The 27,985-nt window shown below is 49.0% G+C and overlaps 1 protein-coding gene across 1 annotated transcript in view; it reads right to left on the bottom strand.

The window, feature by feature from the left end:
• The window catches only part of agtr1a (angiotensin II receptor, type 1a), a 51,442-nt gene extending 25,035 nt beyond the window's left edge, over positions 1–26,407 (bottom strand). The window contains exon 1 of the mRNA XM_072473879.1: positions 26,269–26,407. The gene's annotated coding sequence lies outside the window, so the exon portion shown is untranslated. The remainder of the gene's footprint in view (positions 1–26,268) is intronic.
• Positions 26,408–27,985: the final 1,578 nt, after the last annotated feature.

Consider the following 27,985-nt stretch of genomic DNA (forward strand, 5'->3'; position numbering starts at 1 on the left):
GAGGCATCGAAGATGCAGGCTGCCGGCACCTTGCCTTGGTAATGGCTCTCATCCAAATGGGGAGAAGGGGGATCCGTCACAGGTGACACAGGGCCAGGAGGAGTAAGGTCCTGAGCATGCAGAGTCTGGCAAACAGTTACGCTGCAACGGTGAGCATTGGCCCAATCATGAGTGCATGACTGGCAGTGCCCTTGTCTAGAGATGAGCAAAAGACAATGCTGGAGGTGTCCACATACTTCCTGGGATGCAGTTGTTGACATCTGTGAGCTTCTGTAGTACGAACCGTAAGGACTCTGGAAGAATAATAATGTGGAGCTCCTGGTGTGCATTAAGTGAGTGGCTGTCTGGGTGCGGTTTAAATATAATGCCAGGACCTTTGACCCCCATGGGCTAACAACATGGTGGGTGATTTCCTGCCCATCCCGCCACGCGATTTTTCATGCACCTCATGGACGCATAATTAATGAGCTGAAACATGGAAAATCACATTTGATCCCCCGTTGTGTTGGAATCATAACAAATTTCCCACCCGCTTCCAGTCTTTGACTCCAGGATGGATGATTCTTCCCAATGGATAAATATACACAGAGTACGAGACTGGCAGGCGTCCCACAGAAACAAACATTTTCTTCTTTGTTTTTTTTCTTGGGATGTGGGCGTCCCTGACAAAGTTAGCATTTAATAATAATAATCTTTATTGTCACAAGTAGGCATACATTAACACTGCAATGAGGTTACAGTGAAAATGCCCTAGTCGCCACATTCCAGCGCCCGTTCGGGTACACAGAGGGAGAATTTAGAATGTCCAAATTACCGAACAAGCACGTCTTTTATGAAATGAAAATCGCTTATTGTCACGAGTAGGCTTAAGTGAAGTTACTGTGAAAAGCCCCTAGTCGCCACATTCCGTCCCCTGTTCAGGGAGGCTGGTACGGGAATTGAACCGTGCTGCTGGCCTGCCTTGGTCTGCTTTCAAAGCCAGCGATTTAGCCCAGTGAGCTAAATATTGCTCATTACCTTTGAGCTTAGTCCTTTGCTGCCCCATTTCAGGGGGCAATTAAGAGTCAGCAACATTGTGTTCGCCTGGGGTAACAAATAGGCCAGACTTCTATCCCATGAGTGAACCAGATGGGTTGTTTTGACAATCACCATTACTAGGACTCAATTTCAATTCTAGATGAACTGAATTTAAATTCCACCAGCTGCCGTGGTGGGAGTTGAACCCATATCCCTCGTGCATTAGCTAGTCCAGTGCCACCATCTTTCCCAAAATTGAGGGAATGTATGTGACACAAATAGCCCGTTTACTCAGTTTTACAGAGAAGACTCAGCAATGTTCATTATTCGAGGAGGAAGCCATGAGGTAGAATAAACAGACTGAAGAGCTGAAGATCCAGGTGAATGGAAAGGAGGGCCATCGACAGGAAAAGCTGTAGAACTTTCCAATCTGCGCGTGGAAAGTGAAACCATGGGTAGGATTCCAACCCCCCCCCCCCCCCCACCTGCTCCATGGAGTGCCTTGTTATGGTGGAGGTGGCCCACCATTGGCTGCTGGCGGGATCTTCCGGTCCCGCCGATGTCAATGGCGTTTTGCATGGCTCGGTTGTCCCAACACGCTGAGAAACACACCACAGGGGGTCGCCTTCAGCGGGTCCGGAAGATCCTGTCGGTGGGAAGTTGCTCCATGAGTAGCACAATTGTAGAATTGAAACAAGTCAAGGCTGCGCCCAGGACAGACCTGGCTAACAGTGAAACCAAAAGGAAGGATTGGGACAAAGCTCTGCTGCAGATATGAAATGAATGAAATGAAAATCGCTTATTGTCACAAGTAGGCTTCAAATGAAGTTACTGTGAAAAGCCCCCAGTCGCCGCATTCCGGCGCCTGTTCAGGGAGGCTGGTACAGGAATTGAACCGTGCTGCTGGCCTGCCTTGGTCTGCTTTCAAAGCCAGCAATTTAGCCCAGTGTGTTAAACCAGCCCCAGTAGAGAGGGAAAAGACAGAAATCAGGTCGGAAAATGTAAATCCGACACTGAAACTCATGGAAACAGCACCATGCACCAATGCATAGCAGCATCTTGGACATGTACACAGTTATGAGTTTCTGTTGAACTATACATGTCTCAATACCTCTCTGAGAAACACCAATCAACCTTTCCATCACTTTAGCACCTGTTGTTCGTTCATCATTTCCTTAGAAGGGAGACAAGATAATGTCAATGACTTGAGTGGCACGAGGCTCTCCTCCCCATCAGGTACATACAATTCATGAATGGTGAGATGTGTAAATCATCAAGGTTCCTTGAAGACTAATTCCGTGCATATAGGTGGCAATGGGAGTTGGAAAAGTGTCATCAATGTTTCCAGAGGTTGTCCTTTGAAGAATTGAGATCCAAGGACACAAAGATATTGAGAGGGAAACAGTACGAGAGGAAAGAAGGTGGGTGAAGGCTGTTTAATTGGCAAAGGATGTACATTGGCAAGAGTGTCCAGCCTTACCATAGCCACCTTTGCAAGGTATTTTCCTTTTTCATTATTGACTTGGAAGCTGCCTTTGAGGACTAAGTTCAAAGGTAATGAGTTTTTAGAGTTTTGGACATTTTACAGGCATTATTCTGCTAACTATCAGGTTGCGTCACAATGGAGCATATTGATCCTTTGATACAAGCTACCAAGTTGCACAAGTCCCTTCCCACACTCCTACTGCAGTCCCTTTGCGTCAAGCTCAGTTCCCAAATTCCAAGCCACCCCCTAGGCGAAGGAAATCAGAGACTGAACCTTGCTGTCCTACTCAAAGATCCCTTCCTCCTGTTGGATCAAGAGAAACATTGACAGAGGCCTAGTTAAAAAGAAAACGTTGTGGCAGGTGAGACCTGCAACAGCGGGAACTAAAAAGGCCAAGGATCAGCTATGGGCTCGAAAAGGGCATCACTCTTGCATCTCAGGCTGAAGGTTGTGGGTTCAAACCTCACTCCACAATCTTGAGCACAAAATTTAGGCTGATGCACTGGTGCCAGTACCGAGGGAGAGCTATACTGTCAGAGGTGCTATCTTTCTAATGGGATGCTAAGCTGTAGTAATGCCTACCCTCCCAGGTGGCGGGAGCTTGCTTTGTGAAAAGTGGCTTCTGTGTTCCTCCCGTTACAACAGTGACTACCCTTCAAAATTACTTTATTTATTATTGAAAGGGGCTTTATGATTATAAGTACTTCATTTTTTTTACAGCTGTTGTTCACTATTGGAATGCATTTAGATTGTATTAACCTGAGAAATGGGCATCTTGACAAAGACATGAATAGGACGGGAATAGAAGGATACAGACCCCGGAAGTGCAGAAGATTTTAGTTTAGACAGGCAGCATGGTTGGCACAGGCTTGGAGGGCCGAAAGTCCTGTTCCTGTGCTGTTCTTTTCTTTGTTCTTTGTTCTTTGACAGATAGATGGAAAAATTCAATGGTTCAACGGGGTTAACATTTAAGTTCCTATTTTACTGTTCTCAGTCAAGCACTGAGACTGAGGCGAGGGAAGATATAAAATATGGTCAAGGTTGGCAATCGCTGGGAAGGGAATCGAAGGCATAAACATTAAAGGAGGGAAACCAATTTCACAAATCAACAATCTTTTGCGTCTGCAAAACATTTGAGACATGTTAGTGTGGCGAGATGCTCCATATGTGCAAAGGGTATCATAATATATATATTTTCAAGTGTCTTCTGTTAAAACGTAATTAACTTCTGAAGATCAGGCGACAGGACATAATACCAGACACTGAGGTGCTTGCCCGAGCTGGCACATGCCATACTGAGACAGTCAAGACTGAATTGGGCTGGTCAGGTAGCTGGAATGCCTGACACTTGCTTACTTGCGAGTCTGCTGCGGAGAGCTTAAGTCTGCGGTGTGCTCTTATATCGGTCAAAGGAAGCACAACTCTGAAGGCTTTGCTTAGGAGTTTTGATACTGGCTTTGAGCTCTGGGAGGAGCTTACCCAGGATCAGTGCTGTGATACAAACAAATAAAAATGAGGCCTCCCTCGAAAGCAAACACTTGTCAGAGGCTGAGAATAAAAGCAAGGTGAGTTAATCCCAAGCCAGCAACCTGTTCAAAACTCAATCACCTGCGGTAACCCTGTCCTATTTGCAGCAGAACCTTCCAGGATCAGCTCGGTCTCAGCAGTCACCTATGTACCCATCAGACCGCCACAGGGGCTGTTTAGCACACTGGGCTAAATCGCTGGCTTTGAAAGCAGACCACGGCAGACCAGCAGCACGGTTCAATTCCCGTACCAGCCTCCCCGAACAGGTGCTGGAATGTGGCGACTAGGGGCTTTTCACAGTAACTTCATTTGAAGCCTACTTGTGACAATAAGCAATTTTCATTCATTTCATTTCAAATGCAGGTGATGAACATGGTCATCTAAGCCTGGAAGCACAAAATGGAGAATTAGGGTTTGCGCATGGGTAGGGGTTAATAACCTAGACCTCCATCCCTTTCACCGGAATTTCACTTTGTACCCATCTTGCCTGCTCTCCCTTTCTCAGCCAGAGTTTTGAGCTGCCGGCAATCTGTAACCTCATATTCTCAATCGCTCCTCTCCTTTATCTCACCCGCTCTGCCATGGTCCTGCAATGCTTACTACCCACCACCAGGTGGCAGGCTGCTTCCAGTCCACCACCAATTCCGTGGAAGATAATTGCAACCAAGTGAGGACAAAGCTTGAAGCCAAAGGACTGCTTCGCCTCGAGGAGCAGACGAGTATGGAGAGAAGCACTCACCGGATGAAGTAACTGCTCACCTTACCGAGAGCAGAAAGTTCCACTTCCAAATAGGACATCTTTTAAATAGGATACCCAGAAATTTCTGGAAGATAAACACTTCATGAAAAGTTTTATCTTTAAAAATGCATTTTCCTGAACAGTTCTGAATTTGCTGTATCCCCAGTCATGTACCGGCGTACCCTGGGTGTAATTTGAAGTAATGATGTCCCACTTACTTCTTCGGTGCCCATTTCCCGTCCGATAGAACTCGATATCTGCCGGGATTGTCAGGCCTCTCCGCGGAGTGTTTTCCAGAGGTGGGGGCGGCTCCCTATTGGCCGCTTGGCGGTATCTTCCGGTCTTGCTGAAGTCTGCATTGTTTTGTATGGCTCGTCACCCCACCGCTGGGGAACCCGTCATGGGAGTGAGGGGGGGGGGGAGGTCACCATCGGAAGGACTGGAAGACCCCACTTGTGGGATGGTTCAGAAAATTCCACCCTACGTTTAAGCTTGTATTTTCTTAATGATGGGAGACGAAAGATGATCCGATTGAGGTGCTTAAGGTGATTGAATAATTTGATAGCCTGGATATAGAGATTGACGGCAGGGTGGCACAGTGCTGCCTCAGAGCGCCAGAGACCTGGGTTCAATTCCGGCCTCGGCTGACTATCTGTGTGGAGTTTGCACTTTCTTCTAATATCAGCGTGGCTTTCCTCCGGATGCTCCGGTTTCCTTCCACAGTCCAAAGATGAGCAGGTTCGGTGTACTGGCCATGCTAAATTGCCCCTTGGTGCCCAAAGATGTGCAGCGGTTCAAGAAGGCCACTGACCACCACCTTCTGAAGAGCAATCAGGGATGGGCAATAAACGCTGGCCTGACCAGCGACGCCCACATCCCGTAAATCAATTAAAAAATCGGTCTGGTGGATTGGCCATGATCAATGCGCAGGGTCAAGGGGAGAGGACAGGGGAGTGGGCCTAGGTAGGGTGCTCTTTCAGAGAGTTGGTGCAGACAAGATGGGCCGAATGGCCTCCTCCTGCACTGTAGGGGTGTGGTAGTATGCATTAGGGGTCATGTGGGACTGTGAAGGCGTGATGCTATTGGCTGACAGATCCCGGGTCCTGGTTGGCTGTTGATCCCTAGCTCCGCCCTGAAGGCGGAGTATAAGAACCTGGGCTTCTCCCCGCAGCTCCAGTCTGTTGCTGAACTGCTGGGAACAAGTCACGCTTAATAAAGCCTCATCGACTTCATCTCTATTCGTCTCTCCGTAAGTCATTGTGCGCTACAATTTATTAAGCGTGCTTAAAGGACTATGGAGCTCAGGATCGCCCCGGAATGCCTGCGGATCAGCCCCCACGCAGTGAACGCGGCAGCAGTTTTTAAGCACTGGCAGACTTGTTTCGAAGGCTACCTCCGAATGGCCCCCGGCCGGATCACAGAAGACCAGAAACTACAGGTCCTGCACTCAAGGGTAAGCCCGGAAATTTACCCTCTCATAGAAGACGCAGAGGATTTCCCGACGGCGCTCGCAGCACTAAAGAGCGTCTACGTTCGTCCAGTGAACCAGGTCTACGCACGCTACCAACTCGCAACGAGACGGCAAAGTCCCGGAGAATCACTAGAAGAGTTCTACGCCGCGCTGCTAATTTTGGGACGGGGCTACGGCTGCCCGCCGGTAAACGCGACGGAACACACGGACATGTTAATTCGCGATGCGTTTGTAGCAGGTATGAACTCCCACCAAATCCGCCAAAGACTTTTAGAAAAAGAGTCGCTAGGACTCTCAGAGGCACAGGCCATTGCAGCTTCCCTAGATGTGGCCTCGCAAAATGCCCGCGCCTACGGCCCCGACCACGCGGCAGCCCCTTGGGCTCCGTGGACCCCCGTCGCGACAAACCCCCTCCCCCCCCTCCCTCACAGGCTTGCGCGGTTAAGACGCCAGACCATCCCGGGGGGGCCCGCTGCTATTTCTGCGGGCAGGCGAAACACCCCCGGCAGCGCTGCCCGGCCCGCGCAGCAACTTGCAAGAGCTGCGGGAAAAAGGGCCATTTCGCGGCCGTGTGCCGGTCCCGGGGGGGTCGCCGCCGTCCCCGGAGAAGAAAGAGTCCAACGCATCCCAAACGCTCCCCAAACCCCCCAGCGCCCCATGTGCGACCCGCGGGTGCCGCCATTTTGGGTCCCGGCCACCACGAGGGGAGGATGGGCGCCGCCATCTTGTGACCCCCCAGCCATGTGCGATGCATGGGGGCGGCCATTTTGTCCACCCCCGACCATGTGCGATCCGTGGGGGCGGCCATTTTGTCCACCCCCGGCCGCGTGCAATTCATGGATGCCGCCATCTTGGATGACAACAATGGACCCCAGCATCGACGGCTCCACGGGGTCCGAAGAAGATGCTGAGACACTACGACCACATCTGGCCTCGGTGACGCTGGATCAAGCACGGCTCCGGACGCTCCAGACGACGACAACAACGATGCTGATCAACGGACACGAGACACCATGCCTGATCGACTCCGGGAGCACCGAAAGCTTCATCCACCCCGACACGGTAAGACGCTGTTTTTTGACCATCCGTCCCAGTACGCAAAAGATTTCCCTAGCTGCAGGATCCCACTCCGTAGAGATCAAAGGGTTCTGCATAGTGACCCTAACGGTGCAAGGAAGGGAGTTTAAAAACTACAGGCTCTACGTCCTTCCCCAACTCTGCGCGCCCACATTACTGTGATTAGATTTCCAGTGCAACCTGCAGAGCCTAACGTTTCAATTCGGCGGCCCAATACCCCCACTCACTATCTGCGGCCTCGCAACCCTCAAAGTTGAACCGCCATCCTTGTTTGCAAACCTCACCCCGGATTGCAAACCCGTCGCCACTGGGAGCAGACTGTACAGCGCCCAGGGCCGGACATTTATCCGGTCCGAAGTCCAGCGGTTGCTGAAGGAAGGCATAATCCAGGCCAGCAATAGTCCCTGGAGAGCACAGGTGGTAGCAGTAAAGACCGGGGAGAAGCAAAGGATGGTCATAGACTATAGCCAGACCATCAACAGGTACACACAGCTAGATGCGTACCCTCTCCCCCGCATATCCGACATGGTAAATCGGATTGCCCAATATAAGGTTTTCTCCACCGTGGACCTCAAGTCCGCCTATCACCAGCTCCCCATCCGCCCAAGTGACCGCAAGTACACAGCCTTCGAGGCAGATGGGCGACTATACCACTTCCTAAGGGTCCCATTTGGCGTCACAAACGGGGTCTCGGTCTTCTAACGGGAGATGGACCGAATGGTTGATCAACACGGGTTACAGGCCACGTTCCCGTATCTCGACAACGTAACCATCTGCGGCCACGATCAGCAGGACCACGACGCCAACCTCCAAAAATTCCTCCAGACCGCAAACGCCTTGAACCTCACATACAACGAGGACAAGTGCGTGTTTAGCACAAACCGGCTGGCCATCCTGGGCTACGTAGTGCGCAATGGGATAATAGGCCCCGACCCTGAACGCATGTGCCCCCTTATGGAATTTCCCCTTCCCCACTGCTCCAAAGTCCTGAAACGATGCCTGGGGTTTTTTTCATTTTACGCCCAGTGGGTCCCCCAGTATGCAGACAAGGCCCGCCCACTAATACAGACTACTACCTTCCCCCTGTCGACAGAGGCTCGCCAGGCCTTCAGCCACATCAAAGCGGATATCGCAAAGGCCACGATGCGCGCCATCGACGAGTCCCTCCCCTTCCAGGTCGAGAGCGACGCCTCCGATGTAGCTCTAGCGGCCACCCTTAACCAAGCGGGCAGACCCGTGGCCTTCTTCTCCCAAACCCTCCACGCCTCAGAAATCCGCCACTCCTCAGTGGAAAAGGAAGCCCAAGCCATAGTGGAAGTTGTGCGACATTGGAGGCATTACCTGGCCGGCAGGAGATTCACTCTCCTCACTGACCAACAGTCGGTAGCTTTCATGTTCGATAATGCACAGCGGGGCAAAATTAAAAATGACAAGATCTTAAGGTGGAGGATCGAGCTCTCCACCTTCAACTACGAGATCTTGTACCGTCCCGGAAAGCTGAACGAGCCGTCCGATGCCCTATCCCGCGGCACATGTGCCAACGCACAAATAGACCGTCTCCAAACCCTCCACGAGGACCTCTGCCACCCGGGGGTCACTCGGTTCTACCATTTTATAAAGTCCCGCAACCTCCCCTACTCCGTGGAGGAGGTCCGTACTGTCACCAGGAACTGCTACATCTGCGCTGAGTGCAAACCGCATTTTTTCAGGCCAGATAGAGCGCACCTGATCAAGGCTTCCCACCCCTTTGAACGCCTCAGTCTGGATTTCAAAGGGCCCCTCCCCTCCACCGATCGAAACACATACTTCCTGAACGTGGTGGACGAGTACTCCCGTTTCCCTTTCACCATCCCCTGCCCCGACATGACAGCGGCCACAGTTATTAAAGCCCTTAGCACTATATTCACACTGTTCGGTTGCCCCGCATATATCCATAGCGACAGGGGGTCCTCCTTCATGAGTGACGAGCTGCGCCAGTTCCTGCTCAGCAAGGGCATAGCCTCGAGCAGGACGACCCGCTACAACCCCCGGGGGAACGGGCAAGTAGAGAGGGAGAACGGCACGGTCTGGAAGACCATCCTACTGGCCCTACGGTCCAGGGATCTCCCAGTTTCACGGTGGCAGGAGGTCCTACCGGACGCTCTCCACTCCATCTGGTCGCTGCTGTGTACCACCACTAACCAAACGCCTCATGAGCGCCTCCTTGTCTTCCCCAGGAAGTCCTCCTCCGGAACGTCGCTGCCGACCTGGCTGGCGGCCCCAGGACCCATCTTGCTCCGGAAACATGTGCGGGCGCACAAGTCGGACCCGTTGGTCGAGAGGGTTCATCTCCTCCACGCGAACCCGCAGTATGCCTACGTGGCGTACCCCGACGGCCGACAGGACACGGTCTCCCTGCGAGACCTGGTGCCCGCCGGCAACGCACACACCCCCCCGACACCGATCACCCCCTCCCTGCCACCGGCGCACCCCGCGACCGCCCCCTTCCCGGGAGGATCGGTCCTCCTCCCATGTCCGACCAGGAGTGAAACAGAAGCAGACACCAAAAAGCTCCCGGAGACGACAACGCGGGAACAAGCACCTGCACCACCACCGGGGCTGAGGCGATCGACAAGGAAGACCAGACCGCCCGCTCGACTCGTGGCATCGGTGTAACACAAGAATGTTGTGGACTTTAACGAGAATGTTCTTTTCCTCTTACGAATATTGTAAATAGTTCACAAACCCTGTACATAGCCCAATGTAGGGCAAAGTGTAGAGCATTGAAAGGACATGCCAAAAATTTTCTCCTCCCAGGACCAGCCTTGTAAACCCCTACCACCATGCGAAGCACCACCCCGCCGGGTTCATTTTTAACAAGGGGTGAATGTGGTAGTATGCATTAGGGGTCATGTGGGACTGTGAAGCCGTGATGCTATTGGCTGACAGATCCCGGGTCCTGGTTGGCTGTTGATCCCTAGCTCCGCCCTGAAGGCGGAGTATAAGAACCTGGGCTTCTCCCCACAGCTCCAGTCTGTTGCTGAACTGCTGGGAACAAGTCACGCTTAATAAAGCCTCACCGACTTCATCTCTATTCGTCTCTCTCGTAAGTCATTGTGCGCTACAAGGGGTTATGTGGAAAACCATTTCCTCTCATGGGCCGAGTCCCAAACAAGAAGAATAACACTAAAATTAGAGCTGAGAAGTTCAGGGGTGATGTCTCAAAGTATTTCAAACAAAAGAACCTGGCTAGTGTTATCTCTCCCTCAAAAGACTGTCAAATCTAGATTGCTGGATTTTTAAGTCAGAGTATTAAAGGATATGGGAGGTGGGGCTTGGGGTTGGGAGTACGGGGGGTGGGGGGTAATGTTGGGTTCAGAGGCCGGTTGGGCTGAAGGTTGCGTTATTCCTTGTGTCTGAATAAAGCTCGTAGTCTTACAGTTGAAGTCGATGCTTTATTTGTATGAGGTTGTTCTCTCTCCAGCGCTTATACTATGCTACATCTGAGCTGCCTGTCTGTATCCTGCTCACCAGCTACCGTTCCTGTGAAGAGTCTCTGACTTTCTGGGTGGGATTCTCCCATTTGGCGGCAGAGGGTCCACGCCGTCGGAAAGGCCGTTGTGTTTCACGACGGCATGAACGGGCCGCTGGGAGTACCGATTCTGGCCCCTACAGGGGGCCAGCATGGCGCTGGAGTGATTCATGCCGCTCCAGCCTCCCATTCCGGCGTGAACTGTGCGCCGCGCCAACCCGCCCATGCGCTGTGGCCTCCCTCAAAGTGCTGACCACGACGCAACATGGCGTGGGAGTTCAGGGGCCGGCGCGTAAGAAAATAGGCTCAGGGAGCGAGAGCCGGCCCGCCGATTGGTGGGCTCCGATCGCGGGCCAGGCCCCATCGGAGGCACCCCCCGGGATCAGAGCCCCCCCCCCCACAGGCCGTCTCCCCGACCCTGCATGCAGACACCTGCGACCAGGTGTGGACGGCGCCGGCGGGACTCTGCCTTTTAATGCGGCTGCTTGGTCCATCCGGGCCGGAGAATCGGCGGCCCGGCCGCGTAGAGTGGCCCGCGACCGGCACCGCGCTAAACATGCGCCGCCAATGGCTCCGCAGAGAATCGCGTGCCGGCGTTGGGTCAGCATGGCGCGGTTGCGGGGATTCTCCGGCCCGGCACGGGGCTGGGAGAATCCCGCCCCCTGTCTGTCTGTATTCATACATCTCCCGTACTCCCTCTAGTGATTGCTTAGTTGTAGCGCATGTACATTGACCCCTTGTATATATACACAGAAATGCAGATCACTACATCCTCCTTTTTTTCTTTTACATATTTTCTGTACAGTGTTAAAGAAAATTGTACAAAATAGTGAGATTAATTATGATATGTATATCTGTACAAGTGGTGATGATATTGGTTATTATACAAAGCCAATTAACACTTATGAGTCCAATCTTAATTAAAACATTTATGAATCCAAACTTTATGAATTTGTTCGGTTGAGTTTTTTTTCTTATTGTTACGTGGTGATGTTGATATTGTAACTTCTTTGTGAATGTCGTCAGTGTTCTTGTGTTTTAAGTAACCAACAAGTCATCACGAGGTGTTTGAATGGTCGAACCACTGATGTTGACTGACGTGGACTTTTTTCTGTGCTTGGGTTATCAGTTTAGTGTGTCATCTCGCTTGAAAGCTGGTGTGCTTGTTTGTTCTGGAGCAAATGTGAATTTGTGAGATTCGTTGTCATGCCATGGTATGTTTGTAGTCTTGTCATTGTTCTGGAGTGTGCTGTTGCATTGTCCTTCATGTGCAGAGTTGTACCATGTTGTACAGGTCATTGTTTTATTGTTGTTGTTTCTGTCGTTTCTGTCTTTGTTGTTTTCGTTGTTGTTCTTGTTGTTGTTTTTGACGTGCTTGTTGTTTCTGTTTTGTTGTTGTTTTTGTCGTGCTTGTTGTTGTCTTTGTTATGCTTCTTGTTGTTGTTCTTGTAGTTTTTGTTGTTCTTGATGTGCTTCTTGTTGTTTTTGTTGTTGCTGTTGTTCTTGTTTCTGCTGTGCTTCTTGTGGTTTTTGTTGTTTTTGTGGCGCTAAATGACTGTTCCGTGTGGATAATTTGAGTCATTCTCAAAGTTATTGGTGTCAGTGTCCTTTGTGGTATCTGACGTTACATTGAGCGTTTCTTCTTGAGGATTGTGAGAATGATCTGATGTTGTATTGATCTTGGTGACCTCAGTCATTTCTGGTTGATCTGCTTCAGCTGTGGTCTCTTTGTGCTCCTCTTCTGGAGTCATTTTTGGTTCATTTGAATCATCATTGGTTTCTTGGTGCTCCTCTTCTGGAATCAAAATCTTCAAGATTTCATTTTCTTGTCGGTATTTTAGAGTAGATGATGTTTCAATTGACGCGGTCTCACTTGACTCATGAATTGCCCTACTCTGATTGTTGAGTGCTTCTGTACAGATGAGTTGAGATCTGTCAGTCTCGCTGTGATGCTGCACATCCTGTGATCACATTGTCACTGTTTTCACATATAGTGGTTAGACTTACATTGTCTTCTTGTTGATTATGCGAGCTGGGTAGACTTTCATAGTCTTCTTTTTCTTGTTCACGTGAGGTGGATAGACCTTCATGATCTGGATCATGCATGGCGTTCGCAATGGAGTCTTTAATTGCTTCCATTTTGGAGTCTATGCTCGAGCTCTCTGTGGAGGCTTGCATCGCTCTCTCTGTGGAGTCTTTCATCGCTCTCTGTGTGATGTCATGCAGTGTTCTCTCTGTGGAGTTGATCTGTGCTCTCTCAACGGAGTCGGTCAGTACTCTCTGGGTGGCGTCGTTTTCTTCTTGGGTATTTGACAGGTTGCTGTCATCCAATGTATCGACGATCTGCCATTGCATCATGGTATTGGATTCATGTTGAGCTTTGCAATCATGTTGCTGGTGCTATGATTGGCATATCCGAATAACTCAGCCATGCCTGAGTAGTATTTTTCGATAAACAAATTTTTGTTTCGGATTTGTCATTGTGCTCATCACTTTGGGTGGTGCAAACTGCTTGTTCCAGGGTGCTGTGAAAGCTGTTTTCAACTGCTGGTAATAGTTCCAGGCATTTCCCCATTAAGTGGGCGTGGTCTGAGTCTTCTGACGTCATGACGCTCATGATGTCGAGTGTAGGAATTGATTGCGCATGCGCAAATCGAGTTTCTTTTACTGTGTGCTTTTTAAAAAGCTGCGCACGCGCGGCTTGCGCACGCGCAGATCCATCTTTGAACTGTGCGCTCTTTTTGACTAACTATAGATTTCTCTAGCTTCATGTCCTGCAGGAGCAGTGCTATTTTTGTTTCTTCTGAGGCCGTGCTCAAATCAGTAGCTATGATATATATTTCGAACATTTGTTTAAAGATTTTCCAACTGTGACTTAAATTACCGGTTGTTTTCAGGTGCGGTGGAGTTCCAACAAGTTTCTTTGACTCAGAGAAGTATCCCCACGTCGAATGTCCGGTACGAGTTTTCTTGTCATTTCGATCTTTCTGTGTCTGCATCTTGTGTAATCTTCTAGTAAGCATTCTGAAGTCTCCCGGTACGATGTGTTATTCCTTGTGTCTGAGTAAAGCTCGTAGTCTTACAGTTGAAGTAGATGTTTTATTTGTAGGAGTTCATTCTCTCTCCAGCACTTATACTATGTTAAATCTGAGCTGCCTGCCTGTATCCTGCTCACCAGCTGCCGTTCCTGTGAAGAGTCTCTGACTTCCTGTCTGCCTGTATTTATACATCTCCCGTGCTCCCTCTAGTGATTGCTTAGTTGTATTGCATTTACATTGACCCCTTGTATATATACACAGATATGCAGATCACTACAAAAGTCTGACTTTGGGATCCAGCACCGTGTCCAAACTTGATTGAGATTCATTTACATGGATCGCTGCCTGAGCCAGAATTTGTCATGTAACCATAGAATCCTTACAGTGTGGAAGGAGGCTATTCAGCCCATCTGCACCAACTCCCTGAAAGAGCATCCCACCTAGTACCACTCCCCCGCCCTATCCCCTTAACCCCACCTAACCCTGGACCCTAAGGGGCAATTTTAGCATGCCAATCCACCCAACCTGCACAGCTTTGGACTGTGGGAGGAAATCGGAGCACCCGGAGCAAACCCATGCAGACATGGGGGGAAAGTGCAAACTCCACGCAGACACCCGAGGTTGGAATTGAAGTTGGGTCCCTGGTGCCGTGGAGCAGCAGTGCTAACCCATCTCTAATTGCTCTTGAGAAGGTGGTGGTGAGCTCCCTTCTTGAACCGCTGTTGTCCATGTGATGTAGGTACATCCCAAGTGCCATTAGGGAGGAGGTTTGAGGGTTTTGACCTCGCATCAGTGATTGAACAACAAAATGTTTCTGGATCAGGATGCTGAGCAGCGTGGACGGACATTCCAGCTGGTGGTTTTCACATGTTCTGTTTCCCTTGTCATTCTAGATGGTAGCGGGCGCAGGTCTGGAAGATGCAATCTAAGGAGCGTCCGTGATGGAGGCAGTGAAAGGTAGTGATAATGGATAGTTGTTGAGTCAGCCATTTAGCACTAATCCAATAATGTAAACCCTCAGGCCTATGTCAACACACAGAGTGAAATAGCAAACAATATATATTTTTTTAAACACCCCAGATATTTTTTTCAAATATATAACAGGCATGGTTTTTAAATGCCTTGACACTTTGAGAAGAGATCCCTCTTGACATTTTTGGCGAATCTTCTTGACAGGACCTCTCGACAGTTGTATTTGACAGGTCTATTCACCAATGAGCTTGATAGTTAATGAAGTTATGCACTTTTTACACATTGTTGCAGCAACGCTTGTAACAATTCCAAAGGTCACCTGACCTCCCCCAAAGGGCAGCTGACCTTCCCAAAGGTATCCCAGGACCATATCCAAAGGGGTGTCACACCGCTCCAAAGGAATTCCCGGGCTATCCAAAGAAATGCACAACATTCAGATCCTGCTCTGTTCAGGTCCACTCTGCACACCTGAAAGGTTCTCTCTCCAAAGATTCTGCACAGAGAATAGCAAAGAAAAACCTGGTTGCTAACTTTATCTGTGAGTGATGTTTGAAATATATTGGTTTGCTTAATTGGAATATAGTAGCAGGTTTAGAAGTCAGCAAAGGTTTTCTCTTTTGCTTAAGGACTGTTGTAACTGTTAACTGTAAAGTTACCTCTTTGTTGTTACCTAAAAGATACCTATTGGACAGTGTCATCCCTCTTGTGATGTAGTAATGTTTCCTCACAGTTTTTCAAATTGTAAATGGTTGGGTTCTTCTCCGGGATCCTAACACTAAGGCAGCTGGAACCATCCGAGGTTCGTGATTTAAATCACATTTTCGGATGGTTGTCTGTGCAGGGCAATTGCGCAAAGGAAGTTTAAACTTCCTGAGCTATCCTTACCTGGGAACATACAGGGATGGTTCCCCAGTGGATCTTTGGGACACCCCCTCGATAGACTATCCCAGAGCTCAGAAGGTACAGGCCTATGTAGTTTCTGACTGAAACCGCCCTGGTCTCCTGATGAATGCACAAACTTCCTGTAGTCATGGTCCCCTGATGGGTCAGCAAGGGGTTCCTCCAGTATTCATAACCTACTGATCGAGCGGTGAGGGTTTTCTTCCAGTAATCCAGAACAGACAATTGGGAAGACATCTGGGATGTGTCGCAAATGAAGCAGGAACTCACCCCCTTCACATTGATGACACATAGCTAGGGATTTGCCGAAGTTCATCATCAGACCAGTGGAGGGAGCTGGTGGGTCAAATGGCCAGTTGCCTCTTTAAACCGCGCATGTGCAGAACACCCATTCCCGCCCCTAGCAAAAAGGGGAATTGCTATGTTTGGGAACGGCACCTATGATTTTCAGGGAGTTCTTTTGCCATGATGGCGGGGCACTCCAGAGTGGCAAAATCCTGGGCCCATGTTTCTATGTTCCGTCCTCTGTTTCTATGACAAGTTCAAAATGAGGGGTGGGAGGTTTAGGGGGGGATTTGAGTGAAGACGTTTTTACCCAGAGAGTGGTGACGGTCTGGAATGCCCTGCCTGGGAGGGCGGTAGAGGCGGGTTGCCTCACATCCTTTGAAAAGTACCTGGATGTGCACTTGGCACGTCATAACATTCAAGGCTATGGGCCAAGTGTTGGCAAATGGGATTTGGCGGGCATGCCAGGGCCTTTCATGCGTCGGTGCAGACTCGATGGGCTGAAGGGCCTCTTCTGTGATTCTGTGAACTCAGTAGCCTCGATTGAGAAACCTTCTCCAGCCTTTCCTCATAATCGCATAGCGAGAGATCAAACTTATGACTTGACTCTACCCTATCTCCCGGACATGGCTGTCTTCCTTTGTACTCCCTGCCGTAGTTTGTTATTTATTTCTTATTTTGGAAGGGAAAAAGCACTCATGAATGGTACTTGAGGCTAGGTCAGTGAGCTAATTTAAGAAATAATGAGTTTATGTGAAGGGAACATATTAGGAAGGATGGAACTAAATGGGCCAATGGCATTTTCCAAACTAAACCAGCAGATCAAATAAACTGAATGGTGGCTAAGCTGCAGAAATCTTATCTTCAGTTAACCCTTCAAGGGCAGAAAGTGGTGCAGCAAAGTTCAGCGTTAGGTCACGTATACTGGGGCGGAAAGAAAGACAAACGAGCATTGTAGCCAATGAGATGTAGTAGCTGCTGGGGAGCAGGTTTGATGGGCTGAATGGCCTACTTCTTCTCCTAGCTCTTTTGTAAATACAGCAGGCAATCTGTGCACAGCAAGCTCCCACAAGCAGCAATGTGATGGTTAGCGGATAATCTGTTTCTTAGGGATGTTTGTTGAGGGACACCAGGATTAAACCTCCACATTCCAATGGCATACCAGCACTCACTTCCTAGACTGCCACATGAATAATGGTCACTTCATTGAGATATTGGAGAGTTATGATGCTTGTTTAACTAAACCAGGGGGCCGATTTAGCTCAGTTGGCTAGACAGCTGGTTCGTGATGCAGAGCGAGGTCAGCAGCGCGGGTTCAATTCCCGCACCGGCTGAGGTTATTCATGAAGACCTGGCCTACTCAGAGAGTAGTAAGAGCGTGGAATGCCCTGCCTGCAATAGTAGTGGACTTGCCAACACTAAGGGCATTCAAATGGTCATTGGATAGACATATGGACGATAAGGGAATAGTGTAGATGGGCTTTAGAGTGGTTTCACAGGTCGGCGCAACATCGAGGGCCGAAGGGCCTGTACTGCGCTGTAATGTTCTATGTTCTATGTTCTCAACCTTGACCCTCGCCGAGGTGTGGTGGACCTCAGGTTAAATCACCAGCAGTCAGCTCTCCCCCTCGAAGGGGAAAGCAGCCTAGGGTCATCTGGGACTACAGCAACTTTACACTTAACTACGGTGCCGTGTGATTTACTGCCCTCAGAGTGGAAGGGCTAGGGATGAAACCCAAAGTCTGAACGACGATTCCCTATGTAGAGCGTGTAAAATGTAGGTTTGAATGTGCAGGCATGGTTTGCTTTCCATTTTTGCTTCATTAAGTACCAAACATAACTGGATGGGTGTCTTGGAGACACATTCTGCCACTAGAAGCCTATCAACTTAGTCAGACCGTGAGCTTGTTGCACATTCCTGGGTTTGTATCAGAAATATGGAAAGGACAGGTTCCTGCTCCATTTGTGACACTTCCCAGATGTCTACCCAGTTGTCTGTTCTGGAATGCCAGAGGAAATCCCTCACCATTTCATCACTGAATATTGGAGGAATCTCTTTGCCACTCCATCAGGGGAGGTAGGAATAGCCTCTTTACTACTCCACCAGGGGGAATGAATACCCCCTTTGCCACTGCATTAGGGGGGGTATGAATACTGGAGGAAACCCTTACAGATCCATCAGGGGACCATGAATATTGAAGGATAGACTGTCAATTCATCAGGAGACCAGGGCAGTTTCAGACAGAAACTATGTGGACCTGTAACGGTATGGTGTAATGGTGGGGGGGGTTACCCCAAAGATACGCTGGGGAACCATCTCTGTATGTTCCGAGGGAAGGATCGCAAAGCCCGGGAGGTTAAAACTCCCTTTTTACAATTGCTCTGCACTGGATTCCATCCGACAATGTGACTTAAATCGCAATCTTCGGATGGTTCTGATTTCCTTACAGTAATAGGTACCCAGAAAAGGTTAGAAGAATGAATGCCTCTTTTAGCTTCAGGGTAACTATTGTAATGGCTGCCCCCACTCTTCCTACCATATCTCGTCGTCCAGGGTCGCTCCCCCTGCTTGTCTCAGCCCGAAACCCCTTTCCCCCACTGCTGACCTAACCTGACCCAACTCCACTCCACCTTTTTCCCCCCCCCCAAGCCCGGCCCAATCTTCTCTCCCCCCCCCCCCCCACCCCCGCACCCCCCCCCCCCACCCCCCCCCCCCCCCCCCCCCCCCCACCCTCCCCAATCCGATGCTTCCCATTTCTCTTGTGGACTTACCTTCTCCTTTAAACTTACCTGGTTTATGGCAGCTAGTGTTGTTAAAAAAAAGGGTCGGGGCTTGCTGGAGAGATCTCACCTGGTCAGAGTCGGGCAGTTGGGTGAGATAGGGGCGGCTTCAATTTGAGGTAAGAAACTAGGAGAGGAGTGCCGATCCGACTCAATTGCCACGCCACAGGATGTTACGGGCAAAAGGACCTTTCTGGGGTGCAGCTTTCCTGTCAGCAGCTGATGAGACTGCCTTTAATTGCTGCTGGGGATACCGGCGCCAATTGTCTACCCAGCAGTCTGCCACACCCCCTAACCATGAGGTGGACTGTGAAGAAAGGGAAAGGGTTTGCATTCATATAGCGCCTCGCACAACCGCAGGATGCCCTAAAATGATTTACATCAGTGAAATACTTCTGAAATACTTTCATTGCTGTATCTTTGGAAACATGACAGGCAATTGGCGCACAGCAAGATCCCACAGACAGCAACGTAATAACGGTCAGAGAAACCTTTGGAAGTGACGTTGTTGGCCAGGACAATAGGAAGAGGCTCTGCAATGTTTGTCAAGTTTAGCTCTAGAGCAATTTTTTGGCAGCATTTATATTTTAAACGGTGGCTGTGTCACCGTTCCAAACATAAACACATCTCAATACTGCAAAATATCGGGCAAACAGACAACCGGGAACAGTCATGGTTGCTACGTGTAGATGAAATAATTCCGTTAGCTATGTGTTACTTCAGTAAGCCTGACCATGTATGTACTGTACATCCTGTCATGAGTGATGGTAAGAAGCAGCCTCTCGATGGTGGAGCAGCTCAGAAGCCAGCAATATCTACTGGAGTTAAGCCAACTCCCCAGTTTAATTTCTGTGGAAGGTAGAATCTGTAATCTATAAGGGCAGTGAGCTCTTCAGAACATGAGGGTATAACTCTTTGACCTCTTTTGTTTGAATCACATCCAGAAATGGAATAGGATTCTTTACCACAAGCGGTTTTGTATCATTCGGGTTATACTATTTCTCTTGTGAATGCGTGCCCACTAAGAGCGCATCTGGACTCACTTTATGCAGTTTATTTGCATCATCAACATGTTAATGCCCACTATTAACCAACAAGAAGCTGATCCCAAGAGCATGAACACAGGAACAGGAATAGGCAAGAGACAGAGTCATCCAGAAGCCCAGGCCAACGCCTTGGGGACATGAGTTCAAATCCGACCACGGCAACTGGTGGAATTTAAATTCAATTAATGAATCTGGAATTGAAAATCTGGTCTTAGTAATGGCGACCATGAAACTATCACTGATTGGCATGGAAACCTATCTGGTTCACTAATGCCCTTTAGGGAAGGAAATCTGCCATCCTTTACCTGGTTTGGCCTATATGTGGCTCCAGACTCACAGCGATTGTTGACCTCTTGAAATGGCCTATTGAACCACTCAGTTCAAGAGCAATTAGGGATGGGCAACAAATGCCAGCAACTTCCACATTCCATGAGTGAATAACAGAAAGGGAAATCCCTCGAACCTACTCGGCCATTCAATTAGATCATGACTGACCTGTACCTCAACATTTATTCACCCGAGCTCCAATTCCATTGAACTTTTAAAATCTCAAACTGGGGTTAGCAGAAGTCTTTAGAGATGACCCCCATCTTAAATTTCTTTGTAAGTCCTATTCAGGTTTTGATGGGAAGTGTCACGTTAAGGCTGTAATTTCCAAGAGCCCACGAACGTAACACAAGAGTTTCCTACGTTATGAATCCCAAACAAACTGTAGCCTTTAACATTTCCCTTCTCTTAAATGTTAGGCCCCATTGGTTATTTGTACAATAAATTCTTTCAAAATGTAATAGAACATTTGTTTAGCTCTTGAATGAAGGAAGTTAACGCGCAGCTAATTATTATAATGGGGATCTAATATGTACTGAAGACTATATAAGGGCTTAAAGAGCATGAGATTATTTCTAATAGTGAATGAATGAGTAAGAAGGGAAATACAACCAGGCTTTGCACTGGAAGCATCAGCAAGGAGATTACAGCAAATGTATTCATCCAAAGGGTTATTCAACTATGAAATACATTATCACAAGTGAATACTGAAACTGAGCCTATCATAGCAACATTAAAGAGGGCAATAAACACTCAAAGATGATAAATATTAAATGGAAAGTGCAGGGAAATGGGATCACAGTAAGTTGTTCTGTCAGGGCAGGATTCAGCACTGATATAAAGGACCAATGGCATCCACCTATGCCAACATTTCTATGATTCTCTACCAGTTTTGCATTGACTGGATTCTTTCATTAAATGGCCCACAGTCCCATCCAAATCCTTTCCTTCTCCACCTTTGATAATACCGCATTGTATTCTGTATTCATTTTGTGGAGCCTTTCTCCCAGTGATTTTGTCAAGCCCTGGGGCTAACAATGTGCACGGTAATGGCTGTAGGCCAATTTCAGCCTGACTTGCTTAAGGCTGGAACAGGAGCGTCATAAAATTACCACCCAAAGCTGACTTTTATACTCTAGTTCAGGATTCACTGGCCCAACGTAAACATTATTAATCTCGGTTTCTGTGAATTTGCACTCTTCAGCGAAGAGTACATGTTCAAGGTGTAGCCGTGGCTAAGTGGGAGCACTCTTGCCTCGAGCCAAAATGTTTGGATGTTCAAGCGCCATACCAGAGATTTGACCAGGAAATCCAGGGTGACCCTCAGTGCAACGCTTAAAGGAGTGCTGCATTGTCAGAGGTGTCTTCCTTAGGGTAACACAGGTTTGGGATTTCTGGCTCTGTAGTGGGGGAACCTACCACGGGGCATGCAGCGGTGGGTCAGACAAAAGTCCACTGACGTTCAGTGGGACCAGATGACCCTAGCGATAGACAAGGCTGGAAAATCCAGGCTCCTGCCTGCTTCCTCCATGATGTAAAACATCAAACGGCACTATTTCAAAGGGAGTTCTCCGATGATCATGGCCAATGTTTATTCCTCAGCCAACATCCCCAAAAAACAGATTATCTGATGATCAACTCATTATTGTTTGTGGTAGTTTTCTATGTACAGATTGTCTGCTGTATTTCCTACATTACAACAGCGATCACAATTCAAAGCACTTCATTGTTCATGAAGTGTTTTGTGACATCCTGAGATTGTGAAAAGTGCTACATACGTGCGAGTCTATCTGATAACGTGGCAGTTATCTTTGTAATTACATTTGGTTTGTGCATCATGTGTAATAATGTTGGACTATAGCGGCACACACAGTCGGTTTGACGCCTGTCATGTTAACAGTGATTCTAAAAAGGGAAGGATAGTCACAAAACGTGTTTGGCAAACCTTTTCTTGCATTAGAAGTGCTGAGCTACATTGTTTCACACAAAAGTGATGAACCTTGACATTACCAACGAAACAAAAAAACTAAACATTTCTTGTGAAGTCACCATTCCCTTTAAAGATTAATGGTGGCGTTTTGCTTCAGGTCTTGGGTGTAAATCTTGTCTCGGTGAAAGGCATCAATGAAAGTTGACTGTCAGATTTTTGCATGTCCATAATCCAACCAACCTGATATTTGTTTTGTCCATAAATTCGGCTGGCTGGAAACGATTGCTGTTAAGGACACCTTACAGACGAGGGCTGAAATTTTACACCCCTCTTACCGACGGGATTTTCCCGTCCCACCAAAGTCAATGGAAACTTCAACGGCTCACCACATTTTCCGTCCCCGCCCCCGCCACGACTGGAGCATAAAATTCCACACAAAAACTTTCACAACCACGTGACATATGGGGCTCACTTTTACCATCAATCGTTTTTCACCCCTGCCGATTCTCGTTTCCATGGTGTCAATGGGTGGCCAATGTCACATTACACCATAATATAGGAGCAGAAGTAGGCTATTTGACTCATTGAGTCTGCTCCGCCATTCAGTGAGGTCATGACGGATATAATGTGATGATCCCTAACTTCACTTTCTTGCCTTATCCCTATAACCCTTGATTCTCTTATTGATTAAAAACTTGTCCATCTCAGCTTTAAACGTATCTAACAAGCCCGCCTGTGCAGCCCTCTGTGGTAAAGAATCCCACAGATTCATTACCTTCTGAGAGAAAAAATTCCTCCTCATCTCTGCCTTAAATGGGCAACCCCATACTCAGAGACTATGCCTTTCGCCCTAGATTCTTCCACAAGAGGAAACAGCCTCTCGCCATCTACCCTTTCAAGCCCCCAAGAATCCTACATGTCTCATTCTCCTGAACTCCAAAGAGGACAGGCCCAATCTACTCAACCTCTCCTCATAAGAGAATCCCTCCATACCCAGAATCAATGCAGCAACCCTTCCCTGGATTGCTTCTAATGCTAGTATGGCCGGGATTCTCCGATCCCGCGGCCAAGTTCTGACGCCGGCGTCAAAAGCGGCGCGAACCACTCCGGTATCAATGGGCCTCCAGGCCCAGGCATTCACCCCTTCCTAGGGGGCTAGTATGGCCCCGGAGTTCTGCTCCGGCGCTCGAACGCCAGCGCAACACGGCCGGCGCAGGTCTGCGCATTTGCGCCACGGCCGGTGCGAGTCCGTGCATGCGCGTGGGTTCCTGTCTCCACGCCGGCCCCCGGGCAATATGGCGGAGCCCTACAGGGGGGGCCCAGCGCGGAGGAACATAGGTCTCCCACGGAATTAGCCTGCCCGCCAATCGGTAGGCCCCGATCGCGGGCCAGGCCAACTTGGAGGCCCCCCCAGGAGTTGGATCGTCCCGCCCTCCCACCAGGACGGCCCCCCCAGCCAGAACTCCAAGGTCCCGCCGGGTGGGACCATACATAACCCACGCCGGTGGGACTCGGCCAAAGTCGGCGGGCGCTCGGCCCGTCGAGGTGCGGAGAATAGCCGGTGAGGCCGCTTTCAACGGTCCCCGACCGGCGCGGCGGCGACCCCGTGGGCGCCGTAGAATCGAAGGCCCGGCGTCAGATTGGCGTGGCATGATTCTCGCACCCCCCCCCCCCACCCCCCCCCCCCCCCCGATTCTCTGACCCGGCGTCGGATCGGAGAATCCTGGGCCATATCTTTCCTTAGATAAGGGGATCAAAACTGTGTTTTTTATGTTTATTTTCCCGTGTACCGAGGTACAGTGAAAAGTATTTTTCTGCGAGCAGCTCAAACAGATCATTAAGTACATGAGAAGAAAAGAAAAGAAAAACAAAACAGGGCAACATAAGGTACACACTGTAAATACATAGACACCGGCATCGGGGGAAGCATACAGGGGTGTAGTATTAATCAGGTCGTTTAGGAGTCTGGTGACAGTGGGGAAGAAGCTGTTTTTGAGTCTGTTCGTGCGTGTTCTCAGACTTCTGTATCTCCTGCCCGATGGAAGAAGTTGGAAGAGTGAGGAAGCCGGGTGGGAGGGGTCTTTGATTATGCTGCCTGCTTTCCCCAGGCAGCGGGAGGTGTTGATGGAGTCAGTTGTGGTCTAACTAGTGCCTTGTGTAGTTTTAGCAAGTCTTTCCCTCTTTTTATACTCCATTCCCTTTGAAATAAAGGGCCACATTTCATTTGCCTCCCTATTACCTGCTGAGCTCGCATGCTAGATTTTTGTTATTTATGCACGAGGGTTGCCAAATCCCTCTGCCTCAATAACGTCTTTCCCCATTTAAATAATATTCAGCTCCTTCATTCTTCCTACCAAAGTGCATAACTTCACATTTTCCTACATTATATTCCACAGAACATAGAACATACAGTGCAGAAGGAGGCCATTCAGCCCATTGACTCTGCTGACCCACTTAAGGCCTCACTTCCACCCCATCCCCGTAACCCAATAACCCCTCCTAACCTTTTTGGTCACTAAGGGCAATTTAGCATGGCCAATCCACCTAACCTGCACGTCTTTGGACTGTGGGAGGAAACCGGAGCACCCAGAGGAAACCCACGCAGACACAGGGAGAACGTGCAGACTCCGTACAGACAGTGACCCAGTGGGGAATCGAACCTGGGACCCTGGCGCTGTGAAGCCGCAGTGCTAACCACTGTGCTACCGTGCCGCCCGAACATACAGCTTTTGCCCACTCACCTAATCTGTCTATATCCCTGTGTAGACTCTTGGGCCAAGATTCTCCGCCGGCGTGATTCTCTGTTATGCCGGTGCCTGGGGATTTCCCGATGGTGTGGGGCTGCCCCACAATGGGAAACCCCATTGACCGGCTGCCGTAACGGAGAATCTCGCCGGCCGGTCGGGGCAGAAATGTGGCGCGGGGGGCGGAGAATCCCGCCCTTTGTGTCTTCTTCATCAAATGTTTTCCCACCAATTTTTGTCTCATCTGCAAATTTGGCAATAGTGCACTCACCTCCATTATTCAAGTCATTCATTTATATTAAATAATTGGGGCCTCAGCACAGACCCCTGTAGCAGTCCACTAGCTAAAGATTGTCTGACTGAAAATGATCCTCTTACCCCAATTCTCTGTCTTCTATTAGTTAACCAATCCTCTAGCCATGCTAATATACTACCCCATCACCGTGGACCATTATCTTGCAGTCCATCACACAAACCTGCCTCCCATCCATTGACTCCATCTACACCTCCCGCTGCCTTGGGAAAGCGGGCAGTATAGTCAAAGACCCCTCCCACCCGGCTTACTCACTCTTCCAACTTCTTCCATCGGGCAGGAGATACAAAAGTCCGAGAACACGCATGAACAGAATCTAAAACAGCTTCTTCCCTGCTGTTACCAGACTCCTAAACGACCCTCTTACGGACTGACCTGATTAACACTACACCCCTGTATGCTTCACTCGATGCCGGTGTCTAGGTATTTACATTGTGGACCTTGTGTTGCCCTATTATGTATTTTCTTTTCCTTTCATGTACTAAATGATCTGTTTGAGCTGCTCTCAGAAAAATACTTTTCACTGCACCTTGGTACACGTGACAATAAGCCAATCCAATCCAATCTGATGAAGCAGCCTTTCGTGGGGTACTTTATTGAATGCTGCTGATGCATGGTGACAAATTGAAGACTCACCATTCCACCTGACACAAGCCTCTTGTTCTGGTTACCGGACTGCCAGTGAGAAATACGCACGGCTCGTCACACAAACATGAACTTTGGTTGGATAGTTTGGTTAAAATAACATGCACATCCCAATAATTACTGAATCCTTTACTGAGCTGTGGTACAGTGAAATGTACTCAGACGATGACAATAGTAACTCCCCCATTCTGTACTAATCTGTAAAATGTGTCAAGAGAAAGAGACACATAATAATAACACTTTAACGCTTTGGTAAAAATGACTGCACAACAATGGAATTACAACCGTGAGGGCACAGCCCAGCAAAGCCAAATGTGTCGAAGGAATAAACATATCCGTAGTCAGGGAAAGGGATGAAAAAGCTGGAAATTAATCTGGCTGTCATTCTACAAGTGTGACGTGCATGAGGGAGACAATACAGCGCCAGGGACTTTAAACGAAGCAGGATGACTTTCTTACCCGACGATCGACCAGCGAGAACCCACGCCTGGAATCCTCAGTCTGTTTGCAAGCTGAGGCTGTCGAGTGGGCAAGGCGAGCACATGTTGCATTTAGATCACCAGAAGGATGACTGCCGAACTTCCTTTATATTCAGCCTGACACCCACAGGGAGGTGCGGACGCTGTCAGGCACACGTGGGGATGAGCCTCCCCCATTTCTCATCTGCAAGAGGCGATTGATTCTGCCACTCAGAAACACCCAACCAGTTACAGCCCAATTTCCTGAGAGTTGTTTATTGCTGACTGTTGTGCTTCAGTGGCTGTGCAGCTCTAGTCTCGAGTGACCCGGGCTATGAATCTTGTTTCCAGTTTGTTTGTAATCATCTTTTGCGTCATTAATTAAGTTCTGAGAGTAACGGAAATGATCACAAAGTAGGGTCTCATGCACTCCAGAAATAACCTGCCTTAACCCTGTAGTCACCAAATCTGTTTTTGCAGCTGTTTATGCATATGTTTTACTTTATAACTTCGTACATGTTTTAGACTTAAGTGCTCCAATTTATCTGCTTATAATGTCTTTTCATTTATTATCAGCTTTTTTTTTGACTTCTCATTTGTTTCTATAATTTCTTTCAGTTGTTCATGGGGTGTGAGCTATTCTGGCTTGTCCAGCATTTATTGCCCATCCCTGGTCACCCTTGGTGGTGGTGAGCTGCAGTCTGAAATGCCGTCCACGCAACATGCATTTATCGTACACTTTTAATATCGGCAGGTACAGGTTAAAAGAGGTGGCCTGACAAGATTATGAAAGGGTTTGAGTTAGGATTGGCATAAAGAAGATACTTCCAATTGTGGGTGGTGGTGGTGGGGGGGGGGGGGGGGGGGGAGAGAGACTGTCAGAGTGGGTAGGGTGGGTGGCACGGTGGCACAGTGGTCAGCACGGCTGCCTCACAGCGCCAGGGACCCGGGTTCAATTGCGGCCTCGGGTGACTGCCTGTATGGAATTTGAACTTTCTCCCCATGTCTGCATGGGTCTCCTCTGGGTGCTCTGGTTGCCACCCACAAAGGTGCAGGTTAGGTGGACTGGCCATGCCAAATTGCCCCTTGATGTCCAAAGATGTGCGGGTGAACTGGGGCTACGGGTTTACGTGGATAGGGCAAGGGAGTGGGCCTGGTTAGGGTGCTCTTTCGGAGGGTCGGTGCAGACTCGTATGGCCGAATAGCCTCCTTCTGCACTGCGGGGATTCTATGGGTTCCATGGTAACCGGGGGTGGGGCGGGAAATGCTCAAAACCTGGGTTCAAAATAAATGCATCTCAGGAACGCTCAAACTAAAACAGACTCAGTCAAAAAGTGATACCCTGTTCCCTCCACTTGCTGTCACTGATAAAAGCACTAGAAATAACAAAGGAGGTTTTCCAGCCTCGCCGATCCTGAGATGGAAATTCCCATTCGAGGGCAACAGTCCGTCAAGTTTTCCAGTGCGCCGCCACGATTTCCAAGGTGGGCGGGGCAATAAAATTTACCTCAACATTTCTACTACAGCTGGGTCCATTATGTCACGCTTTACACGTGGGTGGTGTAGAATCCGACAAAATGACCATCTGGGAATGCATCTCTCTTTTTTTGAAATTCAGGTTTTCAACACTACCTGCTCCCTGATCCCTCCTTTGATTTTCACCCCACGGTCCCTGTCCACTCATCTACTTACCTCTCTGTAAATTACCCTGAAATGTC

Source organism: Scyliorhinus torazame, chromosome 14 (assembly GCF_047496885.1).
Source record: "Scyliorhinus torazame isolate Kashiwa2021f chromosome 14, sScyTor2.1, whole genome shotgun sequence".
Lineage (NCBI taxonomy): Eukaryota > Metazoa > Chordata > Chondrichthyes > Carcharhiniformes > Scyliorhinidae > Scyliorhinus > Scyliorhinus torazame.